This window comes from Lycorma delicatula, chromosome 7, assembly GCF_047948215.1.
Source record: "Lycorma delicatula isolate Av1 chromosome 7, ASM4794821v1, whole genome shotgun sequence".
Lineage (NCBI taxonomy): Eukaryota > Metazoa > Arthropoda > Insecta > Hemiptera > Fulgoridae > Lycorma > Lycorma delicatula.
This window is the reverse complement of record NC_134461.1, coordinates 34,685,820-34,708,374: the sequence shown is the minus strand read 5'-3', so window position 1 is coordinate 34,708,374 and position 22,555 is coordinate 34,685,820. Positions and strand designations below refer to the sequence as shown.

Sequence of the window (22,555 nt, the reverse complement as noted above, 5' to 3'; positions counted from 1 at the left end):
CTTAAATTACGTCATAACATCTTAAATAACGTCTTAAATAATATCATTAAATCTCTAATCAAAAATCATTTAATGATGTTATTTCATTTAGTACTTTTATTGAAACATTTCCTTCTCTATTCTACAGATTAACCAGTGTAATACAATTCTTAAAATCACAAACACAGATGATGTAAAACAAAATCTCAAAAATATACATCATTTGTTATATTCATTAATGTTAAGAAATTAATTTCAAATAAATAAATATTTAAATATAAATAGTAATAATAATATCTAAATATTTAAAATACAGTGATAATGTTTATTTTTTATTTAAATAATTCCATGAAAATATGTATGTACCTAAAATTATCAGTTACTCATTGAAATTTTATAAGAATAAACAAAATAGCTAATAACATATGTTGCTGTTTATATTAAATTGTTGTACAATACCAAGTACAGAATATGTATCCTCCCCATAAAAATTTTGTTTGCTCTTAATAGAGTATCCCCTTTTTTGGAATTTTCTTTGATTTGATGTCATAAGCAAATAAATATAAGAAGATTTTTTAATTCTCGTTAAATATCTGATAAAAGTGAACTACATACTATATTATTTGTACAAATTGCAATTCAGTACTGATGTAACGTGATGTACTTTTACAGACTCAGCATGTTGCTCTACAGATTAGCCAATAATGAAACATTATAATTGTATGTATACACTGATATATTTTGAAATAAGTTATACATGATGTGATAGTTTCACTCATCTGTTAAATCTGGGAGTTTTAAAATGCTTTGAATGATTTTGTCAGCCAAAGATGTGGACTTGCAATGAAGCATGGTACAACTGTAATTCAGTCTTTAGCCATTTTGCGTCCAAAAACACTGGCTTCATTATGGTGAACAAAGGTTTGCTTTGGTGGAAGCCTTTGAAACAGCTCCCTCTTATCTGCATTGTAGACTTGGCCTGGCTTTAAATTCATTTCTTTTAATTTTTCTATGTAGAGTTCAACTGCGACAGCATCACAGAAAAGTTTTTTACCCATGCCAGTCAATAATCTAACGCCATTTGATAACATTCAGTGAAACTGAACTATATAATATATATTTATGAGCTATGATGTAGGACTAAATGACACACTTCTTCCTCATACTTCATATACCCCTGTATCATGTATACAACATATTTCAACATGGAAGACTTACTTTAAATAAATGTTTTTTTTCACCAAAGATTCAATCAGCATGATTATGTTTTATTTGTAATATGAAACTCTACAATAAATAGTTTGATCTTTTGTTATAGATATGAAGGAGTATTTTAATTATAAACTTATTGAAGAAATTTTACCAGATAAGATTTCTGTAATATGTTATAAAAGTGTAATTATTAGCTATTTAAGAATATTTGTATGGCTGTTACATTAGCATTCCTTATGTTATGTAAATTACTATACCTTTAGTATGACTATTATTCATTCATTAAAAAAGAAATGCAGGTTCTGAAAGATTAAACTTACTTTGATATTTCTTTCATCAACTATTGATTTTATTATTTTTTTTATCAGTATGAAAGAATAAAACACTACTTGATAATTTAATTGTTAATGATGTAGCAGTATTATCCACAAAATATAATTTTTTTGTTCTGAGTATTGGTATAAACTTGGGATTTCACAACTAATATTTTTAGCTTTAATTGTCATACTATATTATGTAATATACACTATATGTTTAATATGTATACTATAAATATTTTTATCAAAACAGCATGTAACAGAATTTATAATCTTTTTGTTTATCAAGTTCATCCTGCTCAACATGTATCTGTCCGCATCTATTCTATTCTATTGCACACAGAGAATTAAAATTTTGAATCTTCTTTGTTTGCTTATCAACATGTAATTTTGATACTATTTATATGTATATTTGTGTAAAGATTTTTGTTATGCTATTTGGTTGTGTATACAAAATTTTTATCTACTCACTATTGCTAATAGCTATCAAAATTTACCGTGATGGGGAATTTTATTCTTTAAGACTTTGGGGGTTGAGTATGGCCCATGGCCCTAGACTCTGCAGCTTTTCTTCCAACTAAACACAGAGTTGCAGAACACTTTACACTATACACATACACCAAGAACACTACACAAATTACATCATATACCCTTACACAACCATATTCTACATTATTTCTTCTTATAACTCGGTGATGTTGCGACACCTTACAAAACGCAATCACAACCCAAGGTGGAAGCTACCATGCAGATGGTAGATGGTGAATTGTAGTGAGTCTTGAATGATGTCTTCTGGGCATTAGGTGAACCCAGTTGTATTTAGTTCTAACTCCAGTACGTGTGTTCTGCTGGAGTGGTTTGTTATATTGCCGGTACTTGTGGGAACCGTATGTCAGTCTCAATCTCTAATCCTTTGGTGGTTGTTGATCCACTTAAAAAAATAAATAAATCTGGGAGTTTTAAAATGCTTTGACTGATTTTGTCAGCCAAAGATGTGGACTTGCAATGAAGAATGGTATAACTATAATTCTGTCTTTAGCCATTTTGAGTCCAAGAGCAGTGGCTCCATTATGGTGAACAAAGGTTTGCTTTGGTGGAAACCTTTCAAACAGCTCCCTCTTATCCACATTGTAGACTTGGTCTGGCTTTAAATTCATTTCTTTTACAGTGTTTTTGAATTTTTCTATGTAGAGTTCAACTGCGGCAGCATCACAGAAAATTTTTTTACCCGTGCCAGTCAATAATCTAATGCGATATTGCTTTTTTAATTTTTCCAGCCGTCCTACATTCTCATTAAAATCGCCTGTCTTCATAATTTGTTGTTAAAAAAAGTTTGCTTTCTTCCTGAGTATTTCCTTTCCCTGAAATAGGAGCGTGTTTACTTCGCTCTTGGAGAAACCAAGGGTAGAAGCTTTCTTCGATTTGGGGCTCTCTCCTTTTTTAAGTTTTTCTGTCAGTGGAGAAACTACAAATGGTTTTTTTATATGACTAGCTGGCCCGGCAATGCTTCGCTATTACTAGAATTGAGTGTGTATATATATATATATATATATATTAAATTAACAGAATTGAAAATTTGATAAAACATTAAAAAACCGAACATTACAGGACTTCACAAAATTTAACCTTTCATTTTTTACCCTATTTCCTTTTTTTCCTAAATTTCTATTTCCCTACTTTCCTTTTCGCTATTCCCCTATTTCTCTGTACCATATTTCTCCTTTCCCTTTCTTTATTTTCCCCTTCCCCCTTTCCTACTTCAACTTGTCCTTTCTCCTCTCCTCCCTATAACCCAGATCGGATTATAAATACAATTTTTCGAAATATCTCGACCTCCAGCGCCATCTAGCGGGTGCCCACAGCAACTCACCGAAGTTTAATCGAAATCGGATGTATGGCATAGGAATGCATACGGGACAAACAACCATTCAGTTTTTATATGTACATATATATACATATATGTACATATATATATATATATATATATATATATATATATATATATATATATATATAAAATGTAATTTTATCAGAATTCTTTCTAAATTACATGGATTGTTGCACTTCCAACGCCACATCATCTGAAAGATTAACTATCTTCTCGCCAGTCTCCAAGTTTTTGAGAATTTCATTTATTTTAACTAACAGTAATGTTTTAAGTTTACGTTTTACCTGTATTGATATCTTGACACAAATACAAGATGGGAATGGAAGAAAAGACAACAAAAGTAAAGAATATCACAATTATGCTGTCTAATAATGGAAATAAAAAAATAAAGATAATTTATTATCCACTAGTCAACTTGAATTTTAATATATGTTATATTTATTTATTCAAAATTTCATTTAGTATTATTATTAATAAATAGTAGGTCAAGAGAAAATTTTTGTAGTTTCTTGTATTAACGTATTATGATAATTTTGTGATTTCTATTTTTAATTTTACAATAGAAACATTAATTGTATATAATGTTAATGAAACATTAATTGTATGTTTATTTAATTATTCAACATTTAATTAATTATTTGTAATATTATGTTAATAACATAATTGTTATTAATAATATTCAATGATAGACTAATAAATAAGTATTTTCTCACATTTGAATTCATATTATAGTTAATTACGTCATAAAACTGATATTTAATTACAAATATAATTTCTTGATTTTTATGCCGATATCAGATGATCCTTTCAACTTTAAAATATTTATAAAATATGGATATATTAAAAAATTAAACATTATATTATATAACAGATGAAGACAAGAAATTCTTTCCCGTATAGAAAAAATACGTCGAGGTAACTTAATAATTTAGATTTTTAAGGGACAAGTTGGGTAGGTTTGGGTTTGTTGGCTAAGGTTTATGCGCGGAATTTGTTGATGATACGATCTACGATGAATATAAACCAACCGAAATAAGAAACGTAAACCAAACATTTTTAGGACCAAACCTCCTAGATTAAATTTGTTTTCTGAGATTTTTTTTGTTTATCCTCCAGGACCACCATTAGGTATTGCTTCAGAGGATGAAATAAATAATTTGTAGCGTGTATGAAAATGTCATGCTTGACTGGGATTCGAACCCGGGACCTCCGGATGAAAGGCCAAGACGCTACCAGTCGCGCAGGAGGCCGGCCAGTTATTTCTATTTTAAGATGAAGATTTAGATCTATTATTTTTACTCATCTTTTTCTGATTGTTATACAGTTATGATTTTTTTTTACTCAACATGTACTTGATGTACGATGTTTTGTATGTTTGTCCAAAGTACGAAGCTGAACATAATAGAACCATAAGGAACTTCGGAGAATTAATACTTTCTTGGATTTACGAGTAAATTGGAAAACCCAAAGAAAACGGAATATAGTTGTCGGCTTTCTTAAGTTTCTGGCCGTGCAGAGGGTGGCTGAGGGGTTTAATGTTCTTACAGTTAGAGTTTCTGGCCAGAGGGGTAGGTGCTTGCATGGACGCTTACTTCACCAAGATAGGCGTTTTGGCATCGAGCCGTGGCTAAAGATTAGTGTTTATATTTTTCTGAACTGTTTTTAATGATTTAAGAAATGTATTTGGGGCATTTTTAGGAAAAAAATTGCGTTGCGATCTAAGAGTTATAAGGCTAGAATATTATGTGTTTACAGAGTAATTAATATATTAAATCTCAAAGTAATTTATATATTTGTTAATGAAATCTATTTTTAATGTTTACTTTATGAATGGTTAATTTATATCCTTCAATATTAGAGGGAGGCAAAGGGATCGCTCTTTTACAGAACGGTGAAGTAGTTCAGAGGGCTACAAATTAGAGTAGACAAGCAAAAATATGTTGTTGAACCTACTGCGAAGGCGGTAGCGAAGTTGAAATAAACCCTGATAAATATGTTTACCGAGGCATTTGCGTCGGTGGCATCCTAACGGAGGCCGAACTGATGACTATTGTATGAAATCAGAGTTAGAGTGTCAATAAAGCGATCTCAGTAAAGCCTTTTAGAGCTTGGAACGGAGGGGGTAGGTGTAGCGATCGGAATCGTTAGAAGGTGGGTGTCTTCCCCTACGAGGGTCAGGATGACATAATAATAGTATAAATGAACAAGCATTACTATATTATTATTATTATTCATACATTTGTTTCACTAGTAAAAAAAAAACTGGCCAGTTGATGAAATGTCAGATGAAAAAAAAAATGTATTTAAAGATAGTTTATGTTACAATTTTAAAAAATATCGCAATTCTTTAGGATAAGAAAGATATATATAAATGCATTCGCGCGAAACGCGTTATTCGGTTTGTTTGGGTACGCCGATTCATATTATTTGTGTGGAAAAATAAAGAGAATTGACTGAAATAAATTGAAATAAAGAGAATTGAATTGAAAAAAAGAGAATAAGTGCAAGAATTGAACTTGTGGTAGGTAATATAAAAGGAAAATGCGTTTGTAATGCGAGAGCGAAAAAAATATGAGAAAGAGTACATTTATTGTTAAGATGGATATCCATGGTCGCAGCTACCGCGCAAAAAGCATTATTTTAGTTGTTTTGTATTATTTTTTTTTTTTATTAAATATCTGCATAATTAAAAAACTAAGCAAATCTTTATTTATGCTTTTAACATGTAAACTGACCACATTTAGTTGTGCATGAGTGACATAAAAATTAAATAAAAGAAAAATTAAATTAAAGAGTACAAGATAAATCTTTAGATAGACCACAACAATATTTTTTTAATCTACTACAGGCAATGCTAAAGTTCTTAATTCATATTCAAAATTTTCTTCAAATTGTAGGAGTAAACTTAAATTTAAAATTAAATAGTTTACTTATATAAAAATTAATGAAATTCAACCTTACCAACAATTCGTCCGCGTTCTCTTTTCTAGCACTTTCGGTCATTCGACCATCCTCAGGAAAAGTTATTCTTCAATTTCACATCAATAAGATTAAATTATGTAAAATGTAAATTTATAAAATATTAAAATCATAACAACTAGTCGTCATAGTATAGAGTTAGTAATGTCTGTTGTGTAAGAAGGTCGGAGTTGTCAAACTGAATAATTTACATAAAAAAAAAAAATACTGGCCATAAAATTTTAATACTTTTTCACAATTTAGTTATTAAAATATTTCAAAACTGCGCACACCCAATCAAATACTAAAGGTGCTGAATGTAATTACACATAAATTTCAATAATATATCATAAGTGGAGGCTAAAGAAAAAAGGTACTGTATATGAATGTGATTAAAAACTAACCAAACGATAAAACTGCATGTGAAAGAATGTATTTCTATTTACTAGAAAAAAAGTAGACTAAAGAAAGATTTCAAACTAAAAAAAAACCGCATTAAAATAAATTTTCCATTTCTTCAAAAATTAGTTAACTCGTGGTCGAAAAAAATCAGTTGTTTAAAAGTTGATTTTCGAAGTCGAAGGTTCTCAGATTCAAATCCTAGAAAATATATATGGATTTGAATAGGAGACAGTGAATACTGGTGTGCTTTGATGGTCGAGATTCAATAAACCATAGATCTCAGGAATGGTCGGCCTGAGTCTGTGTAAGACTAAATCTCATTTACATGTCATATATATATCCTCATCTTATTGGTTCTGGGGGGGAGGGGGTTGTTTATGGTACACTATTTGAACAGGTTACAATGTACACATTACGAAAATAGAAATAAAAACAAATATTTCGACTTTTTTGAAGTAGGCACCAACATGAAAATAAACAACTACCAAAAATTTATTAACTCTAAATTTGACAACCAAATTCAAAAAGTCCAAATTAAAAAAAATGAAAAAGTAAAGTTATTAAGTGAATTTTTTTTTCTAAATTCGGTTTAATTAATTTTTTTTTTTTATATATTTTTTTATTTTTAAATTTAATATTTAGAAAGGCCTATAAACACGACTATAGAAATAAAAATGCTAGTAAAAAATACAGATTTAAAAATGAGAAAAAACCTTTTAAAAATATCTATTTGATGTTAATTCTTTGAACGTCTTTAGAGTTGTGAAATATAAACAAAAGAAAAAAAAGGATAAGAGATTTTTGAAATATGGAGTCACAGGAGGGTTAAAAATTAAGGGGTTGATAAAATGTAAAACGGAAAATTCTTTAAATAAAAAGAAAAGAAGGCAGTTTGTAAAGAGGCAAAATGGGTATTAAGAAATCCAGTTTAGTTAATTGGGTGGGAGAGGTTTGTGTAGAAGGTTAAAATTGTTAAATAAGAAAGACTTTTGTCTATAAAACAGATAATTGTGGATGTACGATGTAATAATTGAGGATAAAGATTATTTTAGAATAAAGAGACATTTAAAAACAAATTCATCAAATCAGTTAGGTGACAGATGACTCAAAAAATAAATAAATAAAAAGCGAAGAATGCCTTTTGCAAAAAACCTCATCTTGACATAATGTTAAAATGGATGTAATGAATCGATATTAAGAAATTGTTGCAATTCGTGAATTAAGGCCATTAAAAGTCATTAAATCGTCTATGTATAAGATATAATTTTTAATTTAATCTTTCATGTAAATTTATTTATAATAATAAATAAATAAAGCTCCGCGTCCGTAACAATAATATGTCAGCGCCCGTAACAGATTGTTACACGTGCCCTTTGGTTAACACTAAATGAGCAACGATAAAGATCAGACTGTCTATTTTTTTTGTTGATTTTCTGGAAAAATACATTGCAATGAAAACAAGGCAAACAAAATCTTGTAACAGTCCTCCTCAGGACTTGGCTCCAGAATAAGAATATGCCAAATCAACATAGAAGGCATCAGCCGCAGTAAAAGTGAATACATTAGTAAGTTAGCAATTAAATTTGAACTTGACGTTATCATAATCCAGGAAACACGCGCATCTGACAATTGCCAAATTCAATCACGAAGCTATATATCAGGATATAATCTCGCTGCAGCAATAAATCATCCAAAATATATTGCTACATATAATACAATTGGTATTGATAATGTTTTCGATAACTCACTCATCTTTTTCACAAGATCTTTTTGTACTAGCTGTAAAGGTAAAAGAAACGGAAATTGTCAATATTTATAAACTTCCAAATGGCCTAATGGCTCTAATCCCCGTTATTAGTCATCCTTCTATATAAACAGGAAATTTTAACTCACCACCAAATTTGGGGATTTAATGACAAAAGTACTCAAGGCGTAACCCTAGTACACTGAGCAAAGAGAAGCAACCTTAAACTACTCTTTGATGCTAAGTAGAAATCCGCATTTCATTCAGCAAAATGAAGGAAGGGCTACAATCCTGACCTAACTTTTATACCCACGAGCGCACAACGACGCCACGCTGTTAGTGAAATACTTGACAACTTTCCAAATTCCCAACACAGATCGATAGTCACCGTTCAAGGCACAACAATCGCTATCAACTGTTCTCTTCCCTTACCTAGGTGGAATTTTAGGAAAACCAACTGGGATAAATTCAACTAGAGAATGACACCAGGTGGATCCCATCAAAAATAAAGAACTACGAAAGATTTGTTGCTCTAGTAATCAGCTATTCCAAAAAATATATAACTTCCGAGGAGTAATATAATCCTACATTCCTTGTTGGGATGAAGAGTGTCAAGTTCTGTTTAATGCTTACGAACACACAAGAGACCGGGTAAGAGGCTAACAATTGCTAGAAGCCCAAAACAACGCTAGCACAGTTAGATGGAAAGAAACGCTGGAAAACCTCAACTTTAAGTACAGCAGCAGGACAGCATGGAATATATTGCGCAAGCTGGGGACCGGACAAAAAACACCCGTCGCTGTTACTAACACCCGTAGGCCAGAAGACATAGCTAAAAGAATTAAGAACCTATCGAAGATCATTGTTGATAAGACATACAAGAGAGAAGTGAGGTATGCAATGGCGAAATTCGTAAGTCATCAAGAGCGCCTTCTCATTATAGACTATATCACATTGGAAGAATTTAATGCTGTACATTTTTGAAATATGTTAAATTATCGTAAAAATTGCGATCTTTGTAAGTTCATTCGAATATATATATATATATATATATATATATATATATATATATATATACGTATATGTATACGTAGTAATAATAATAAGTTTGGAATAATTATAATAATTTATAATGTCAATAACACATTTTTTACCCATTAAAAATGTATTACTACACTGCAGATAAAATAAATAAAATGAAGCAAAAATAAAATATTTAATACAAACAATTTCCTACAAGTAATGTCGTATATGTTTTTTCTTTTTTTAAATACGTCAGCTACGTTTTCTCCTTCTGTCAGAAGATATTAAAGATTTTCAGCGGTTTAAAAAAAAGTAATTTCCGTTCCCGAATATAGAACGAAACTATTAAAAGGCTGTCACGATTGTATTAATAAGAACGGGTAAGGAAAATCTGATAGAATATTAACCGCATCAAAAGGTTTTTCAACAGAACGGAATTTTGAGAAAAGTAATGCGGATTCTGATATTAATTGCTAATTAATTTTTAGAACAGAAGAGTAGGCACAGAACCTGAAAGGCGGGATAAATTACAGTTGGATTATAATAATATTTACTACTTATTTATTATAAACTCTAAAGAATTATAAATAATCGATTATAATATATATATATATATATATATATATATACATTTTTTTTTTTATAAATAAGATGACATGGTTATTCGCATATAAATATGCATTTTATATATATTTCATAATTGGATTAAATAAAAAAAATTACATTCAAATATTACAAATGCATTAATAAATAATAAATTTATATTAATATTACTGCATAATACGTAAACGGAAAGAAAAAGAGGATTTTCTTTAATAGATTAAACTTCTGAATCCATTACGATAAAAGCCAGAAAATTTACTATTTTTCTAAAAAAAAGCTAGAGAATTCCTTCCAAAAAGAAATTAATTATTACAGAAATTTTATATATAAGTAATTCAAATTCAAATGTATTCTAATAATTATTTTGCAAATAGATATACAAAGCTCCATTCTCAGGAATACCTAGAGCAACATAAAATCTTCAGTGCCAAAGGTAATAGTAAATAAATGAGTCTTAAACTACGCTTAATCCTAATATAATTCATCTAAAGTTTGTCATATCGAGTCTAGTTCATATTATCAATCATTACATTAAGACGGTGTGTGGTTCGATTCACAACAGTAATGCAAAACCTCGATCATATAGTACATTTCGAACACTATTTTAATTTTATTCATTCTAGTTTAGAAAACAAAACACTAGTGTCCTGAATACTCTCTCTTTTTCTGTTTAGACTCCAGAACCACCATAAGGTATTACTTCAGAGAATGAATAAGGATGATATGTATGAATGTAAATGAAGTGTATTCATGAACAGTCTCAGATCGACCATTCCTGCGATGTGTGGTTAATTGAAACCCAACCACCAAGGAACACTGGTACCCACGCTCTAGTGTTAAAATCCGTATAAAAGTAACTGTCTTAACTAGGATTTGAACCTTTAAACTCTTGACTTCGAAATACGCTGATTTGCGATGACGAGGTTAACCACTAGACCAAGCCGGTAGGGTAGTGCCCTGAATACTGGAACCCATTTTTTCATCTCTTTAATAAAGATATTTTCAATTGGTATACGCTTTATACTATTGTCCATCATGTTAGAAATTTAAGGTCCTAAATACGAGGTGTGTGAGAAAAGTAATGAGATTGGTAACACTGCGAGCGATCTGGCAACGCTGTGTCTACCGGTCTATGCTAGATCGGTTTGTGCATCCCTTCCACATGATCAATACGAGTTTCAACTCTGTTCAGCCAACTCATTATTTTTGACGGCGCCGTCAGTGAAGTTGTGTTTTTGTTGTATGTTACGAAAATGGAGCATCGGAACTTAGAGCAACGTTGTGCAGTCAAGTTTTGTGTTAAACTTGGAGAAATCCTCGAGTTTGATCTTTAAAAAGTTTAAACATGCCTATGGAGAACATTGCTTATTAAGAGCACAAGTTTTCCGCTGGCACAAATCATTTTTGGAAGGCCGAGAACACGTTGAAGATCAACCTCGCTCAGGGAGACCTTCAACTTCAAAATCTGACGAAAACGTTGAGCGCGTGAGGGTTCTTGTGAGATCAGACCGTCGTTTAACAATGAGTGAACAGTTACATTTCAACACTTTCACCGTACATCAAATTTTGACAGACGATTTGGACATGCGAAAGGTTTGTGCGAGATTGGTGCCGAAAAACTCACAACGGAACAGAAAGAAAATAGAAGAAACATGTGCGTCGATCTTATTGAGAGGACTGACAATGACCAAGAATTCTTCAATCGTGTGATCACAGGTGATGAATCATGGATATCTGAGTACGATCCTGAAACAAAGCGGCAAAGCGAAGAGTGGCACACTCCGTCATCTCCTCGACCGAAAAAATGTCGAATGAACAAATCAAAGATCAAAGCCATGCTGATTTGCTTTTTTGACAGTAAGGGTATCGTGCATAAATAATTTGTTCCTCCAGGACAAACTGTTAACAAAGAGTTTTACAAAGGTGTCCTTGAAAGGCTCACAAAAAGAGTGATTCGCGTGAGACCAGACATTGCAGACAAGTGGATGCTTCATTATGACAATGACCCGTGGCACACGGCCACTTCCATCAGGGAATTTTTGACTTCAAAACACATTCCTACGGTTCCTCAACCCCCTATTCACCTGATTTGAGTCCTTGTGACTTTTTCCTTTTCCCGAAATTGAAACATGTCTTAAAAGAACATCATTTTGGAACTTTGAAGTACATTCATTATTTCACATTATTTATTTCATGATCTTTCAACCACGTATTGAAAAATATTCAAATCAGCTGATTTCGAAGTCAAGAGTTCCAGCATAAAATTTATACAGATTTGAATACTAGAGCGTGGATACCGGTGTTGTTTGGTGGTTGGGTTTCAATTAACCACACCTCTCAGAAACGGTCGACCTGAAACTGTATAAGACTACACTTCACTTACACATATCATTCTCATTTATCTTCTGAAGTAATACCTGACGGTGATTCCCGGATGCTAAACAGGAAAAAATATATGTTGTGTGTTTCGCGATTTAACGACAAGGAAGATCGTCAGCTGAGCAATGGCTATCGTGCAGGAGAAAACAATGTGCATACTATGGTTTCATGAAAGCGATCTGTTAGTGTTTGTAGACGTTTTCGTTTAGAGTACGAACCATGATCCTCCTAATAACATCGGTATCAACAGTTTAAGGATACAGGAAGTGTAGGACACAAAAAATGTGGTGGCAGATCTCCCGTGTCTGAGGAAGTTGTGGATCGAGTAAGAGAGACCTTTCAAAGAAGTCTGGGTAAATCAACTCGTGCGAGTTTAAAACCGGGAAAACCGCAATCGACAATCATGAAAGTTCTCTATAAACGCCCAAAACTTCATGAATACAAAATTCAGTCCGTGCACGCCGTTAAAGATGACGATAAACCACGCCGTTACAATATTTCCGTGGACATTCTTGATTAGGTGAACGACGATAATGCGTTTTTAGAAAAACTGCATTTTCTGTGGCAAAGCTACCTTTCATGTTTCTGATCACGTTAACCGTCATAATTGTCGGTTTTGAGGTAGTAAAAACCCTCATGCCGGTCGAGAAACACATTGTGATAGCTCGATAATTAACGTTTGGTGTGCGATGAGTGCTCATGAAGTGATGGAATATTTTTTTTTGCCTAACCAACGAAACTAGCGTTAGTTTTCTAGACATGTTAAAGGAGTATACAGTACCACAAATTGAACATCTTTAATCCAACGTTTACTTCCAACAAGATGTCCATCACCACATTAGGGTTTACATGTTAGGGACTACCTACATGAACAATTTCCTCAAAGTAGGAATGGACCAATTCCTTGGCCACGTCGATCCCCTGACGTTATGTCACTTGATTGTTTATTTGGAAGTTTGTCAAAGACAAGGTGTTCGCAACGAAGGTTACAACATCAATGAACTAAAAAGAAGAATCAAACACCAGATATTCTTCGTAATGTTTGGCGTGAAATTGGATATCATCTAGATATTTTACGCTCCACAAAGGTGCTCATATGGAACTTGTATAAAGTTAATAAAAGTTGTAAACAAGACTGTTAAAAATGCTCAACAATAAAACATGGATGTAAGTAAACTGCGTTGTTATATTTTTATTGACACCTAAAATGCTCTGCGTAATTTATGATCATATTTATTCTTGATCATTCCAAAAGCTTTTGTGAGTTTTGTGATGCTGATCTATTTAATTATTTAAATACTCGTATATTATTACCTCAGTATCCAGCGAGGATAATTTTCTGTCCACCTAAACGATTATCTAATTTTAATTCTGCAATTTTAGATATCTAATTTTACATTTTTAAAACTTTTTTGGGGGAATTTTTACGAGTACAAAACACGCATAATCATTTAAATATGTGAATAAAGCAAGCGCAAACAAACGTCTAACGTATAGAGTTACTTTTATCGTAAATGAATATTATTTACTCGTTAATCGAAAAAAATAAAAAAATGTATGCTACATATAAATACATTATAACAGTCGGTATTCTATAATACAACAGAATAGCAAACAATTCAACTGTTCGTTTGATTTATACACCCTTACAAAATGCTGAACAAGTAATTCACAAAATATATACGAATAATACTTGATTAATTTACACACAGAATTATATTTTACCTAATATTATAGAATCTTAGCAACCAGAATGTACACATTTTTTTATTTTAGCGGAGGAAAAATCAGTTAAATTTCTTCTATACATTTCATCTAACCTTTGATTGATAAGTACATTTTTTATACATATTTTAATATAAATACAGTTTTCCATAATTAAAATTGTACAATTTAGGTGAACATTTATTCATATGATATAAGAATTTAAGAAATAATTAACTTATTAACCAATTTTCAATTAAATTTTTTTTTTAATATTACATTAAAATCTAGTGCAGCAGTCTTTCTTTTTCGTAAAAATACTAACTGGAACTGAACCACTCAATTTATAAATTTTCGTTATTTTAATACCGAATTTTTACAAGAAAAATACTTGTATTACAATTTTATGACTTTTACCAATGTGATAATAGGTCTACTATGTTGATTAATCTAAATGGAAATCTATAGCTTATGAAAAATTTCATGCCTATCCGGGATTCGAACCCAAGACTTCCGGATGAAAGGCCGCGACTACTCCTCCATCACGAAGATCGGCATATCGGAGATGTAATTGCTATTTTTTTTTTCATAGTTGAGAATTTTATAAAATAAAAGATCTTCGTTTACAGATCACAAATTATTTGTCCTTGTAATTTATAAATCATTTTTAGTGTTAAGAAGAAACTGTCTGAAAAACAGCGGCCAACAACTGTTTTTCAGTATTTATTATAGAAAGGAACTTTAACTTCCGATTATACAGCCAAACACTTCTTTTTCGTCGTATGCCTCATAAATCATGTTGAGAAAAAAATTCAGGCTATCATTCATCTCGTACTAAAAAAACGTCTAACAGAAAAAGTTCGTTAAAACCAATTAACACCTGATAAGAGAGTCAGAAAACGTTTTGTCAAATGGAGGCTGGAAAAGGGTGAAGACAAACGTTATAGAAAATATAAAAAAAAAAATTATATATATATATAGGGGGAAAAAACGTAATCAAGAAGGTTAGCAATATACATTCAAGTGACGAAAAATCTACTACTTTCGCCTCTAACGATGATGATGCTTCAACAGTTACAAATGTATCACACAATAATCAGATTGTTTGGTATCATAAACTCATTGTGAGAAATCAAGGAAAAGAAACATCTATGTGTATATATATATAAGAGTTGTGAATGGAAAGTTTTAAGACAGGACTTGTAATTTCAAAATGACAATACTTACAAGCTATTTTGATAGATATTCTTCAAAGTACTTAGTAGATCTTCTTCTGACTGAACACACTGACTCCAACGGTATTTCGACTTTTGGAAGTATTCCTGAAAATTTTCTTTCATAAGAGTGTTAAGAACCCTCTCCGTATTTGTTTGGATCTTTTCAATAGAGTCAAATCGTTTCCCTTTCTACGAAAATATCAATTTAGAAAATAGGTCAATGTCTGTAGGGGTTAAATCAGTAGAACAGAAGGGGGATAAAACCCAAAAATTTGGAATTTGGCCAAAAATTCCGCGATAAAGAACGCACGATAAGCCGGTGTCGTGGTGAAGGATCCAATTCTTGCCTCTTCCCGATTGCAGGCCTTTTCTTTCGCACATTTTTGCGCAAACGCTGAAGGACTATTTTATAGTATTCCTGGTTGACTGTCTGCCCCCTCCTAGGAGCAAATTAGTTCTGCACGATACCCGTAGATCGAAGAAAACCACTGACATTTTCTTTATTTTTGACTGACTTTGTCGCGCTTTTTTTTGGTCGTGGCGCATTTGGACTCATACCCATAAACATTCATCGATTCATCGTCTGTAATTACCCTATTTAAAAAACGTGGATCTCTTGTGGCCCGATTAATTAGTTCTTGGGATACTTCAAGTCGATGTTGTTTCTGCTGGTCTGAGAACAATTTCGGAATGAATTTCCCGAACACTCGACGCATGTTCAAATTTTCAAATAAAATTTACTGAACCGCACAGGAACTTAAATTTAGTTCATCTTCTAATTTACTAATCTATTTTACTATATTTACTAATCTAATTACTATATTTACTAATCTAATTTACTAATCTTCTAATTTTAACTTAAATTTAGTTATCTTCTAATTCTAAGTCTACAATCAGAGTGGACAAAAATTGCAAACTTTCACAATGTTTTCGTATGTTTTTGGAGTGGAAGGCCGGCTAGATCGACGGTCATCTTCGAGTGTTCGTAGCCATCTTTGTATCTGTCGAACCAGATAAAAACATGTGATTGACTCAGACATTTAACCCCGAAATCTGCTTTTAAGAGTTCATAAAACTCCAAAGCTGGTTTTCCAACAAAATTTGACACAAACTTGTCCCGTTTTTTTCTTCCATTTAGTGAAATCAATAATCCGCCGAGAACCAAAAATACGTCTTCACTTATCAGAATGTCACTTCCTACTGAAGAAAGATAACGCAGTGATGTTTTCAGGTCGTTTTAAAGACAAAGCAAACTTGTCTTTCCACACTCGCGAGCAAACCTACCCCTTCCTATTGAGCAATGGCAGTAACTATCTTAAAATTTTCCAATCACACCTCGCGCGCGCGCGATGTGAGATTGGAAAATTGTGCGTATATATATATATATATATATGCATAAAACTAATAATACAGTATTTAAATTCAATATCAATAATTCATAAATAAATGTATAATTATTAGTAAGATACAGCACAGCTAAGATAATATTATATGCGGAAAAATGTGTACTAAATACTTCTAAACCGACGATTGATTCAGCAGTTATTTGGTTACACATATAGAGTTGCAAGCGTCTATTTCATTATTTATTTAATTATTATTAAAAAAATAAAACAAATTTTTATTGATATTGTTACTATTTGTATTAAGTATGGATATTAATATTTAATTTTCTGTTGTTTATTTACGAAATTTTCATTCATCATTAAATTTAGTCTAATCTAAATCGTCTTTAATTTAATTTAATCTAATCGTCTTTTATGATTTTACCTTCTACCTATCTCATCTTTTTAATATTTATTTTGCAATACTTAAGACCGTAAATAAAATACGAGAAAACCATTATTCACAGTGGATATAAAAATATTATTAGCACCATTTTTAAATACTTTGATGAATCAAAAAAAAGAAAGAATTTTGCCGCAGTTCTGTTCAAAAAGACCGACTTTCGTTATTTTATTTTATTTTCTTTTGAAAAAAGAGTATTAACTCATTCCTATCTAACATTTTACAAAGAAAAAACTAATTAAGGAATAAATAAGAAACAGTGATAAGTAAACAATCAAGAAATAAATTAAAATAAAATTATACACAGATATAAATAATAATAATACACTGTAACAAGAAAATCACTAATAATTCAATAATTCCGACGACCTCGCTATTTCGCAGGAAATCACTGATCTACAACCGAAACGTTCGATTAACCAGTAAGTTGTACACACAAGCATCAAGTTTCTGACTCACTGTAAAATTGGGTATGAAAAATACACCACTGCACAGTCAACATATCCCTTAGATATAAAAAATATACCCAGTAATCGTGACCCTTAAATTAGGTAAATGCTACCTGAATACGCCGATCAATATTACTAACAATATATAGACAAAGAAATGTCAACATTCCAACCTGCAGCATCATAACGAACCACGCTTCTAATTTACCCCGCTCAAATTTTTTCGACCTTAAATTTTGCGTAACTCCAGAACGAGTCAATTATTCATCATTAATTCATAAAATTTTCATATGCACACCTTCAGATATACTAGTTCAGCGTATCTAAATTTCAATAAAATTGATCTAGTAGTTTTGGAGATTTTTCGAGCCAAAAAATGTTATACATAGGTCCTTAAATAAATTTTAAAGGAAATCACAATATAATTGAATGGTATTTTCGTACTCCTTATAATTCAAAACGAAAAGAAAATTCATTTTAATCCCCTCCCCACCACTTACATTATGCGACCGAAAGTAGTTTTGTACTGTAGTTTTCTTCTAAAAGCCAGTAAAAAAATACACTAGTAGATTACTTCAATTACAAGCCGTTGATTCCCATTTTTCCCGCATGTGAAATTAAGATGGTTGCATTGTAAATAGTTATTAATTAACTATTCCTAACTTTTCCTTGTAATACGTGACGTAATTTTCATAATTATCGACGGATATCACATTTTCTCAAAAATTGTTAGAGATAAAGTCTTTGAACCTGTTTTATTCAATTTTTTAAATAAAAAAATAACTTGACACCATAAAATTTACTACTTAAATTAAGTCGTGAGTTTTTCAGTATTGCTTCATTTCTAACTTTCAAGGAACAACAAGGGAGAACTTTTTCACAAGCTATATTTTGAACACGCAGCGTTTCTGGACTCATGGATATATGAAATTCTTTTTTTATTTAGATTTTTAGTAAACGTAAAAACCTTTTCCTTTTTTATAAATACATTATAAACGTATTATATATATATAAAAATATATGTGTGTGCATGTGTGTGTGTGTATATATATATATATATATATATGTGTGTGTGTGTGTGTGTGTGTGTGTGTGTGTGTGCGCGCGCTGTATTATACAATGTAACGGAGAAAAACTAACGTTAGATGATTCAAAGAAAATCTCAGAATTGTAAATGTAAAATATACATTCATAGAGAACAGAAACATATTCAGAGAAAGGTAGAAGTCTATAAAAGGAAACAGAATATAGTAATAAGAAATAGGTCTCTCTAAGATTAAGGGTGTAATATTTATAACCCAAAAAACACACGGAGGGATAGGCAAGAAGAAAAAAGATGCGAGAAGACTACAGCAAACCTACTATAGAGAACTCGGCTCAACCCCAACTCGGCTTCTGTAAGAAGAACATGGCGAAGATGAAAAAGAAGAAGAAGAATTTACAAAATCTAGATTCACCATTCTTCCCTCCTTCATCTTACAATTATTGGTCTACTGACTGGACATGCGACTCCCTCTTGCGACGGGATTGCATTGACCCTCCAAAAACTTAAGCCCCAACAGGTGCATTTCTGCTGAACTGAAAAGTACCTTTCGGTGCCTTCAGTGGACGGACTGAAGGAGAATCGTGTCGGTAGAAAGATGCAAACATCCTGACCCTCGTAGAAGACACTCGCCTTGTGACGATCCCTGTCGCCACACCACCTCCTCCGTTCCTAGCCTTGATGGGCTTTACCGGAGGTCGTCTTTTAAACCTCTAAACTTGATAACACAACACAGTCATTAGTTTGGCCTGTGTGGGTGCCAAATGCCTCGGCAGACATTTCCATCAGTGTATTTACACAATTTATATCGCTTTCGTTCTGCCTCTTCCAACCACGACCATCTACCATAACTTACAACCCTCAACTATAAAATTAACCGATTCGCTGAAGAGCGATCCCTGCGCCTTTCTCTAACACAAAAACTCTTCGTATATCTAACATCAGTCAAAACTATGCACTCAGATCTTTACTTGATTAATCTTTAAACATCAGAAATACGGGTCCTCATTGTAACAAAAGAAGTGATCGCAACAACGACAACTTTGTCCTACAATTTAACTTACTCAAAGAACTCTTGGTTTACTTACAAATCAAGAAACAGATTCACAAATTTAATAAGCCTCTTATGAAAATATACCCTATCTCTGTCTCTGCTCTGATCCACTCTTTGGAGTGAGGTCAATGTCTACTCACATCCTCCCACACAGCAGCTCCATCACAAATTTCTCCACACATCCATTCCCATCCTTACAGGGAATATCTCAACTAACCGGGGCTGGATGACAAAAGATCTAACTTCGCCTAATCTTGGACCTCTAGCCACCCGGGTTGCTATTCTACATCTATACATCTATAACACCATTAGAACCCCTCAGCCATCCTCCGCAGAGGTAAGGAAAGCCGTAAACAACTTGCTAATTTCCCAAGATTTTTAGAATGACTATTTCATTTGCTTCTATAGTGTAATTAAACTCCCTTCCTCACTGTTTTTGTTTTCATATTAATTTTTAATTTTTTTTTTTGTTTATTTTAGGTAGATTTCTTATGAAATCTACCGAAAACTTCGCCTTCCGAAAAATTTTGACATGTCTTCGCGTTTTACATCCCCTTGACCCCAAAACCACCGTCACTTTTAACTTTTGAACTCATATAGGTGTGCGAGAAAAGTAATGAGACTAACTTTTTACTTACCAAAATTTTTATTTTTTTCAAACAACAATATTATCCCCTTCAAAGTAGTTCCCTTGGGCAGCTATACACCGGCAGAGTCGTTGTTCCCACTCCTGATAGCAGCGCTGGAAGGCTTTAACTGTTAGGGCTTTTAACTGTTCGGTCACACTCTTTTGAATGTTCTCCAGAGTTTCAAAATGACGTCCTTTTAAGACATGTTTCAATTTCGGGAAAAGGATAAAGTCACAAGGTTTTAAATCAGGTGATTAGGGGGGTTGAGGAACCGTAGGAATGTGTTTTGAGGTCAAAAATTCCCTGATGGAAATGGCCGTGTGACACGGGGCATTGTCATCATGAAGCATCCACTTGTCTGCAATATCTGGTCTCACGCGAATCACTCTTTTCCAGAGTCTTTCAAGGACACCTTTGCAAAGCACTTTGTTTGACCTGGAGGAACAAATTCTTTATGCACGATACCCCTACTGTAAAAAAAACAAATCAGCATGGTTTTGATCTTTGATTTGCTGATTCGACATTTTTTCGGTCGAGGAGATGACGGAGTGTGCCACTCTTCGCTTTGCCGCTTTGTTTAAGGATCGTACTCAAATATCCAGGATTCATCACCTGTTATCACACGATTGAAGAATTCTTGGTCATTGTCAATCCTCTCAATAAGATCAACGCACAATTTTCTTGTTCTTCTGTTCCGTTGTGAGGTTTTTCGGCACCAATCTCGAACAAACCTTTCGCATGTCCAAAGCGTCTGTCAAAATTTGATGTACGGTGAAAACGTTTAAATTTAACTGTTCACTCATCATCTTTATTGTTAAACGACGGTGATCTCACAAGAACCCTCACACGCTCAACGTTTTCGACAGATTTTGAAGTTGAAGATCTCCCTGAGCGAGGTTGATCTTCAACGTGTTCTTGGCCTTCCAAAAATGATTTGTGCCAGTGGAGAACTTGTGCTCTTGATAAGCAATGTTCCCCATAGGCCTGTTTAAACTTTTCAAAGGTCACACTCGCGGATTCCCCAAGTTTATCACAAAACTTGATTGCACAACGTTGCTCTAAATTCCTATGCTCCATTTTCGTAACACAACTGCACTGATGGCGCTGTCAAAAATAATGTGTTGGCTGAACGGAGTTGAAACTCGTACTGAACATGTGGAAGGGATGAACAAACCGGTCTAGCACAAACCGGCAGTCATAGCGTTGCCAGATCGCTCGCAGTGTTACCAATCTCATTACTTTTCTCACACACCTCGTATATATTTCACTTTCTTGTGGTCACGATAACTGCGGTAATTTTTTGCCACTCACTTTCAAATAGATACATAAAATATAACGATCCAAAATCTAGGATGAGTTCGTTAATGGGCAAAATCGGATCATGGGAAAGGAAATGGGGGGAGGGATTTTTCGAAAAAAAATATATCTCTATAACTTTTACTAAGTAAAATATCGAATTCATTTAAAGTTCCTACTATTCTTTCGATAAAGGCCTAAAACCTATCTTATACAATCAATATAGTCACCGAATCTCGTAATTTTCCTTGAAGAATAGAATTCATTACTTGACACACACAATTTTATGTTCGAGGGGAAAGCCCAAGAGTTGAACTCTTATTGAGAATAGAACTCAAGGTTAATAGAATGAAAAAATTAGCATGGCAAGAGTCGTTTGCTTCTAGTTTTAATCGGGTAATTTTAATTTATAAAACCTTGCTATTATGACGTATGTAACAAACATATCTAGTTGATCTATCAGATCGTTGTTTCTTATTAGATAATTCTTGAAATTTAATTTCACAACCATTATTATATACTATCTCGTGTAAATATTATTAGTCCAAATAATATGAAAAATGCATTGTTTGTACAACTAACATTTTTAAAATTGATTTTTTTTTAAGGTTATCCTTAAAATATCAACCTGAATTCCTAATCATTTCTCAGGTTATTATTTCTTATCAATTAATAACAAGGGAAAATCTTGTCAAATTTCAGATGTTTTCCTAATTAAAAAATGTTTACTTTCTTATCTATTATCGTACAGAATATTATATTAAGGTAAACACTTTAATGAGTCAAATTCTTGTGAATCCGATTTTTTCATTCTACACATTATCCTTGAATTCAGAAATGTAAAACTATTTATATTGCAAATGTGCTATGT

The 22,555-nt window shown here is 32.4% G+C and overlaps 1 protein-coding gene across 2 annotated transcripts in view; it reads right to left on the bottom strand.

Annotated features, from left to right (window-relative positions):
* LOC142328422 (acyl-CoA synthetase short-chain family member 3, mitochondrial) overlaps positions 1-22,555 on the bottom strand; it is a 184,424-nt gene that overhangs the window by 59,002 nt on the left and 102,867 nt on the right. The window lies entirely within an intron of this gene.